The sequence below is a fragment of the Asterias rubens genome, chromosome 6 (genome assembly GCF_902459465.1).
Source record: "Asterias rubens chromosome 6, eAstRub1.3, whole genome shotgun sequence".
Lineage (NCBI taxonomy): Eukaryota > Metazoa > Echinodermata > Asteroidea > Forcipulatida > Asteriidae > Asterias > Asterias rubens.
The window spans coordinates 20,907,058-20,915,383 of NC_047067.1; the positions used below are offsets into that span (position 1 = coordinate 20,907,058).

At 38.4% G+C, this 8,326-nt stretch overlaps 1 long non-coding RNA gene across 3 annotated transcripts; it reads left to right on the top strand.

The window, feature by feature from the left end:
• Nucleotides 1–321: 321 nt before the first annotated feature.
• LOC117291768 lies at nucleotides 322–5,235 on the top strand. 3 transcript variants are annotated; one of them, XR_004519196.1, is made up of 4 exons: nucleotides 322–440; nucleotides 2,743–2,869; nucleotides 3,280–3,390; nucleotides 5,044–5,235. It is a non-coding gene; the product is annotated as an uncharacterized LOC117291768 (long non-coding RNA). The 3 variants fall into 3 exon arrangements; XR_004519195.1 differs by lacking the exon at nucleotides 322–440 and adding an exon at nucleotides 2,090–2,173; XR_004519194.1 differs by lacking the exon at nucleotides 322–440 and adding an exon at nucleotides 2,090–2,169.
• Nucleotides 5,236–8,326: the final 3,091 nt, after the last annotated feature.

Sequence of the window (8,326 nt, forward strand, 5' to 3'; positions counted from 1 at the left end):
TGTATGTATTGGGGTCCCTTTTTAAAACTTGTGCCACCCCTTTAACAAGTGGCACCGCCATGGTATGTGCCAAACTTACCTTGAAGAGGTCGATATCACTCCGCCATAGAATGATTAACACGGGGGAAAGAGCTATTTGCCTCTAAATATGATATTTAACACTGCAATATCAATTAACTCAATAGAATTATTTAATTTGACAAGACAATTTGTTTAAAATATTTTTTTTTTACTTTTAATGTCAACATTTGGGGACTATGATGCAGGGTGTATGCATATTTGAGTGGGACATGCGCACTCGGGTGAAAAGAATGGCGCTTGTCGCTCAGCACACGCGTGGACGTTTACGTCTTTCAGACGACGGGAAAATGTCCCAAAGTTACATGTTTTTGATGCACTTAGACAAGTTTCAAGTTCCGCAAGAATTGTAGAACATTCTGGTAAGTAACTGTTGCTTTTTGAACATGAAAATGCTGAAATAATTGTGTTTTTCGTCGTCGATACTGCTCACTTGAGTTGAAATGTTTCATTAGAGCGCCACCTATCGACAGGAGTAGGACAAGCCTGTACAACTATGTGGGCACAATCATCATCACAACATAGTAGTTAAACTGTGACGAGAGGGGATAGTCTGCACAATTTGTTCACTTAGAATATGATTCTACATTTATTCAAGACTGTACTTCTACCAAAAATTACACATTTTTACGAGAGGCCACCATCTACAAGTACAATTACTTCTACTTCTACTTTGATACTTGGCATAGTCCTTCAGTCAGGATATCATATAAACGCCAATTAACACAACAGCATTGTATTGGGCTCACACTATCAAGTGGTACACGATGATCAACATCGCCAGTGCAGGACTTCGACATTTTTTCGGATATAATTTCTTCCATGGATATATTTGTTAGCTGTGAACTCATTGAGAATATAGTGAGGGACACTGTGAATATATGAACGGAATTTCAGCTTCTCAAATCAGGTAAAAAATAAAGAAAATTGTAGTCAAACTTGTGTTCGCATTGTAAAGAACCTTTATACCCAGGACGTCAGTGCAGTGGCACTGACTGACGTCCTACCAGGGCTAGGGTTCGCCCCGGTGTGGCTGTTTCAGTTATTCGCCGTGTTCAGTTTTCCGGGTGACAGAGTCGGACATATCAACATGTTGTTCGAACCGTTTTAGCTTTCCGGCGTGTTCAGTTTTCCGGGTGACCTGTCAGATACCGCCGCGAGTACTGTAGTTCTCTCAGCAGTGACCCCAAATTGTTTATATTACGATTCTTTTCTGTGTAGTCACATAATCTCTTGCCCCATCTTTACATGTATTCATGGGTACAACTTTAGGCAGGTCACACTCTGCTTGCATAAAAAAAACCTCATACAATCCACGCGTTTGCCGCATAGTTGTACTCGACTCGTGGACGCCGCCATGACAGCTACCGGAGGGTAACGGATGACTCAATACGGCACTAAAAATGGACTACTTTCGCTTGCTGTGCGCAGGCATCGCATGACGTAATGCTACCGTATTTGGTCATTCGGAAAACTGAACACAGCGGCAAGTTGAAACCGCCACACCTGTGTTCCTGGTTGTGGCTGCTTTATGCGCCGTAGCACCTTACCTTGTAAAACCCTATATAAGGTGCTAAATAATTGGGTCTCAGAATTCATCACTGCAATAACCTATCTTTCTGATAGTTTGTATATACTCAGCGCCTTGAGTACCTTGTTTGGTAGATACGTGCGCTATATAAGACTTCGATATCATTATCATTCATTTAATTACAACAACAAACACTGAACACTATGGAAGTGAAAGTCGGTTCCATCTGATTGATTGTGAAGTGTACTGTACTGTGTTGTACTACCAAGACCCCTGCAGGGAAAAGTTTCTGTATGGCGCCACCACTTTTTCATTCAAAATAAAATAATATAGTATCTAATTTACCTGATTGATATATCCCTTTTTGTAAAAATGAGTGAAAAAGTGGTGGCGCCATATGGAAAGTTATCCCCATGCAGTATTATAGGGGCCCTGTACTCATTCTTAAAGTTAACTATTTGCAAAATGTAATCATTTTAAAAAATGAGTGCAGAGCATCAGTTACTCAGCTCAACTACTAGCTCAGCTAGCTGGGTCAACTAGTGGACACCAACTTAATAGTGAGTGAGTGTTGTCGAAATTAAATCAACACTCTAAACCAACACGAAAGAAGGAGCCAGTAGTACTGCTGTACTAGGTAAAATCAGGTAAAATCCAAGTGAATAAACCAGCTACCTCTTCATGCAAATCACTTCAAAGTTCAATTCAATTAACATTTTCCAATTTCCATAATCGATGCTGGAGCAGAGAGCACACGTTTTGCTTTTCGGGATTTCCAAAGAAAGAACTTTCTCTTTAAGGCACCACCTTCACAAACTCTGTAGCACCCAACAACCATGCATATAAGTCCAGGTACCAGACTGGGCGTATATTTATATCTGGCGGGGAAAACCCGTAAAACAAGGGGCTGCACACTCAAAATAATACGGGTAAGTTTGTGAAAATATCAACGAATATTTTGGCTCTGTTTGTGCAATTCAAAAAGATAGTTTGGTGATTTAGAAAGTATTTCAATAATAGTACTACCTTAGTAGTGCCACCCCATTGCGTCACCTTTAAATAAACTTCCATTTTATTTCCAAAGAAAGAACTTTCTCTTTAAGGCACCACCTTCCATTTTATTGTTTTTTCAGAAAGCATTGCGAAAGTTCCGTTGGTTATTGCCGTGATGCGTGTGTGTACGTCGTGTAGCTAGGACGGTGGTTAACAAAAACACAACCACTAGAACTCGCATTTTTCAAGCATTTTTAATATTTAAAGGTAAGTTTTGAGCATGTTTTTTAGGTCATTTGTGGAGGGGGAACATGGAGGTTTTTGATGGATGTTTTAGGTCCGTTTTCCTTCTTTCTGAAGCAATCCGATGGGGATTTTTTTGCTCTCTCCGTCGGTAGTCTACGCAAATTAAAAGAGACCACCATTTTGGTCGCGGTTTCATGTGGTTGTTTGTTATCATCCACGTTTTGGGGATCAAGCCAGACATGCGATTTCCGGTCGAATGCTAAAATGGGAATGAAGACACTGACAGTTTGTTGTTGTTTTTGTTTTTGTTTATGTTCTTGTCTTGTGTGTTAGGTTGGCAACTGTCAGATAAAAAGGATGTTCACATTAGCCATTTTCTTTAATGACGCTTTCCCATAATTTTCTCAAATATATTATCTTGCTTTCTTCAGACCTGAAGTCCCATCCACTATTCCACGCAATCGACTGGAAGCGAATCAGGGAGACAGAAGCCCCTTTCATCCCAGCCCCAGATGACAGAACGGACACCGCTTATTTTGACGGTAAACAATATTCACAGTATTTTGTTTTCACCATACACATACAATTTGATTTGAAGAAATGCAGACTTTAAAGGCAGTGGACACTATTGGTAATTACTCAAAATAATTATTAGCATAAAACCTCACTTGGTAACGAGTAATGGGGAGAGGTTGATATTATAAAACATTATGAGTAACTGCTCCCCCTAAAGTGCAAAGTTTTCGAGAAAGAAGCAATTTTCAATGAACTTGATTTCAAAACCTCAGGTGTAGAATTTGAGGTCTCGCAATCAAGCATCTGAAAGCACACAACTTTGTGTGACAAGGGTGTTTTTTCCAAGTTTCATTATTATCTCGCAACTCCGATGACCAATCAAGCTCAAACTTTTGCAGGTTCGTTACTTTATGCATAGTTGAGATACACCAACTGTGAAGACTTGTCTTTGACAGTTACCCAATGGTGTCCAAACAGAAGAAATGCAGACTTTAAAGGGCAAGTAAACCTTTAGTTTATGGAACAGTTTGACTGTTTAATCCTTTAAAATGTAGGTGTGCACAATAAGACTGACATTTTCAAGGGTGGTCAGGTTTTTGAGATATCGCTGAAAATCCAGAAAAAATATGTCAACGCATGAAGGAAATTCCCTGATGGGAATACACATACTGAGAAGCGTCACTTTAAAAAAACAAAAAAAATACACGTCTTTCGAATCAAAAGTGAAATGTAATAATATATAATTAATGGTTTAGTTATTCAACAATATTTAAAAAAGACACTGGCAGTAAAAGAAACCTGAATTGCGGTCCTAAATTCACAATTGGTCAGTTAATACAATAATAAGATAGTTTCATGTAATACGATTAAAAAACATAAAAAATTAAAATGCACAAATGACAATAGACCACAAAAGTAACAGGGCAAAAGACACAGAATTGCACAAAAAACATAAAAATCACAGAACAATCCCTAACCAGATCTGGAAAGCATCGCATATGAACAACAGTTATAAAAATTAAACAAAAATAAACAAACAGTTGAATGAAGATATGATTAAGCCGACATTCACAGTGGCCGACTTCCTGACAAGAGGAATAAACAAGCTATTGGTTTTTGATGAGGTTAACTAGTTTCCATAGTGCTTTATGTATCCCAATCCGCTGTAGGCTTCTGACCAAAGGTTGTTATTGCCACTAATTTTAAGAGTGATTACCAAACATATCCCTTTCCTTGAACCTGATCATTTAACAGCTCTGTAAAGGCAGTGGACACTATTGGTAACTACTCAAAATAATTATTGGCATAAAACTTTTCTTGATGACGAGTAATGGGGAGAGGTTGATAGTATAAAACATTGTGATAAACGGCTCCCGCTGAAGTGATGTAGTTTTCAAGAAAGAAGTAATTTTCCACGAATTTGATTTCGAGACCTCAGATTTAGAACTTGAGGTCTCGAAATCAACCATCTAAACGCACACAATTTCATGTGACAAGGGTGTTTTTTTCTTTTGTTATTATCTCGCAACTTTGATAACCAATTGAGTTCAAATTTTCACAGGTTAGTTATTTTATGCATATGTTGAGATACACCAACTGTGAAGGCTAGTCTTTGACAATTACCAATAGTGTCCACTGCCTTTAACAGGTTACTTGTCCGTCTCCCTTTTTTTGTTTAGCTCGGAACAACATGCAGCATCTCCAGATGTCTTCTTTTGCACTTTGACCTCTTGAATGATAGTGCAATCCACAACTCATCAACAGAAGTAATGAAACTATTCCAGGATGGTGGTCAACTTGGTCCAGTGGTTAGACTGCAGGACTTGCAATCACAAGGTTGTAGGTTTGAATCCTACTAAGCTAACTGTGGTCCAGTGGTTAGACTGCAGGACTTGCAGTTACAAGGTTGTTGGTTTGAATCCTACTAAGCTAACTGTGGTTCAGTGGTTAGACTGCAGGACTTGCAATCACAAGATTAAAGGTTTGAATCCTACCAAGCTAACTGTGTTTCAGTGGTTAGACTGCAGGACTTACAATCACAGGGTTGTAGGTTCGAATCCTACCAAGCTAACTGTGGTCCAGTGGTTCGACTGCAGGACTTGCAGTTACAAGGTTGTTGGTTTATATCCTACCAAGCTCACTGTGTTTCAGTGGTTAGACTGTAAGACTGCAGGACTTGCAATCACAAGGTTGTAGGTTCGAATCCTACCAAGCTAACTGTGGTCCAGTGGTTCGACTGCAGGACTTGCAGTTACAAGGTTGTTGGTTTGAATCCTACCAAGCTAACTGTGGTTCAGTGGTTAGACTGCAGGACTTGCAATCACAAGGTTGTGGGTTCGAATCCTACCTAGCTAACCACCAATTTTATAATGACTAAAACAAATATTGTCCGTTATTGTTACTGAATCACTATTTGCCCATTGGTTAGACTGCAGGACTTGCACTCAAAAGGTTGTAGGTTCAAATCCTACCAAGCTAATGGTGGTCAGTGGTTAGACTGCAGGACTTACAATCACAAAGTTGTGGGTTTGAATCCTACCAAGCCAACTGTGTTTCAGTGGTTAGACTCTAGACTTGCAATAAAAATGTTGTGGGTTTGAATCATACCAAGCTAACCGTCAGGACTTGCAATCACAAGGTTGTGGGTTCGAATCCTACCAAGCTAACCGTCAGGACTTGCAATCACAAGGTTGTGGGTTTGAATCCTACCAAGCTAACTGTGGTTCAGTGGTTAGACTGCAGGACTTGCAATCACAAATATGTTGGTTCGAATCCTACCAAGCTAACTGCTGGTTTAACAATGACTAATAAGAGTATTGTTCCCTAGTTACTGAATCACAATTTTGTGATGGTTTAGTGGTTCGACTGCAGGACTTGCAGTTACATGGTTGTTGGTTCGAATCCTACCAAGCTTACTGTGGTTCAGTGGTTAGACTGCAGGACTTGCAATCAAAAGGTTGTGGGTTCGAATCCTACCCAGCTAACTGTGGTCCAGTGGTTGGACTGCAGGACTTGCAATCACAAGGTTCTGGGTTTGAATCCTACCAATCAAACTGTGATCAAGTGGTTAGACTGCAGGACTTGCATCCACAAGGTTGTGGGTTCAAATCCTACCAAGCTAACTGTGGTTCAGTGGTTAGGCTGTAGGACTTGCAATCACAAGGTTCTGGGTTCGAATCCTATAAAGCTAACTGTGGTCCAGTGGTAAGACTGCAGGACTTACAATCACAAGGTTGTAGGTTCGAATCCTACCAAGCTAATGGTGGTCCAGTGGTTAGACTGCAGGACTTGCAATCAGAATGTTGTTGGTTCGAAATCTACCAGCTAACTGCTCATTTTACAATGACAATTTTGTGATGGTTCAGTGGTTAGACTACAGGACTTGCAGTGACAAGGTTGTGAGTTCAAATGCTACCAAGCTAACCGTTATTTTAAAAATGACAAGCGTCTAGTTACTGAACCACAAGTTCTTGATTTACAATTCATAATCGTGGGGGTCCGGGCTGGAATTTTAGGAGGGGTCATGGAGATCACTGGGCTGACTACCCATGTCATATTAATTGCTCATCCATTAATTTTTATGAGCCAAGTAATTCAAAGGCCACACTTGGAAATTCTTTTAAAGAGCTTTCCTAATGTTCAATACAAATTATGCAAAACGTAAAAGACTATTTTACTTAAAACTTCAATATGGGCAACGGTGTCAAAGCAAATTTAATGTCAAAATTCCAAGACAAAAACAACACAGAATCCTGGGTCATTATTCCTTGAATATAAAACCTTATACAATTGCAATATAACTGTATATACAATTACGATATTACCTTTATACGATTAAGATATAACCTTTTACATTTGCGATATAACCTTATGTGATTGTGATATAATCTTGAACTATTGCAATATTTCCCTGATACAATTGCGATATAAATTTATACAATTTGCGATGTAACCTTATAGAACCGTGGTTCAGCATTATACAATTCCTTTGAAGGCACTGGACACAATTGGTAATTACTCAAAACAATTGTTATCATTAAAAACTTACTTGGTAACGAGCAATGGAGAGCTGGAGATAGTATAAAACTGGAGAGCTGGAGATAGTATAAAACATTATGAGAAACAGCTCCCTGTGAAGTAACATAGTTTTTAAGACAGAAGCGATTTCTCACTAAAATATTTGAATTTGATTTCGAGACCTCAGAATTAAAATTTGAGGTCTCGAAATCAAGCATCTGAAAGCACACAACTTGTGCAACAAGGGCGTTTTTGCTTTCATTGTTCTCTAATTGCAAATTTGACGACCAACTGAGCTCAAATTTTTACAGGTTTGTTATGTTATGCATATTTTGAGATACATCAAGAGTGAATACTGGTCTTTGACAATTACCAAACATGTCCAATTCCTTTAAATCAACATACAATTGCAGGTTTAATGGCAGAGGACACTATTGGTAATTGTCAAGAGGACTAGCCTTCACAGTTGGTGTATCTCAACATATGCATAAAATAACTAACCTGTGAAAATTTGAGCTCAAACGGTCATCGAAGTTGCGAGATAATAATGAAGAAAAAAACCCCCTTGTCACACGAAGTTGTGTGCGTTCAGATGGTTGATTTCGAGACCTCAAGTTCTAAATCTGAGGTCTCGAAATCAAATTTGTGGAAAATTACTTCTTTCTCGAAAACTATGGCACTTCAGAGGGAGTCGTTTCTCACAATGTTTTATTATTATTATTATTATTATTATTATTATTATTATTATTATTATTATTATTATTATATTTAACATTTATTTCATCGTTGTCCATTCATCTTACAATACATAGATTAACTTTACATTCAGTTACACAATAACATGTTTATGATAAAGTAGGCTATTACAATGTATACGCAATATAAATAATAGATTAATAAAAATTGTATATGTAATAAGCGGTAGGACAACAATTAGGTTCAGGT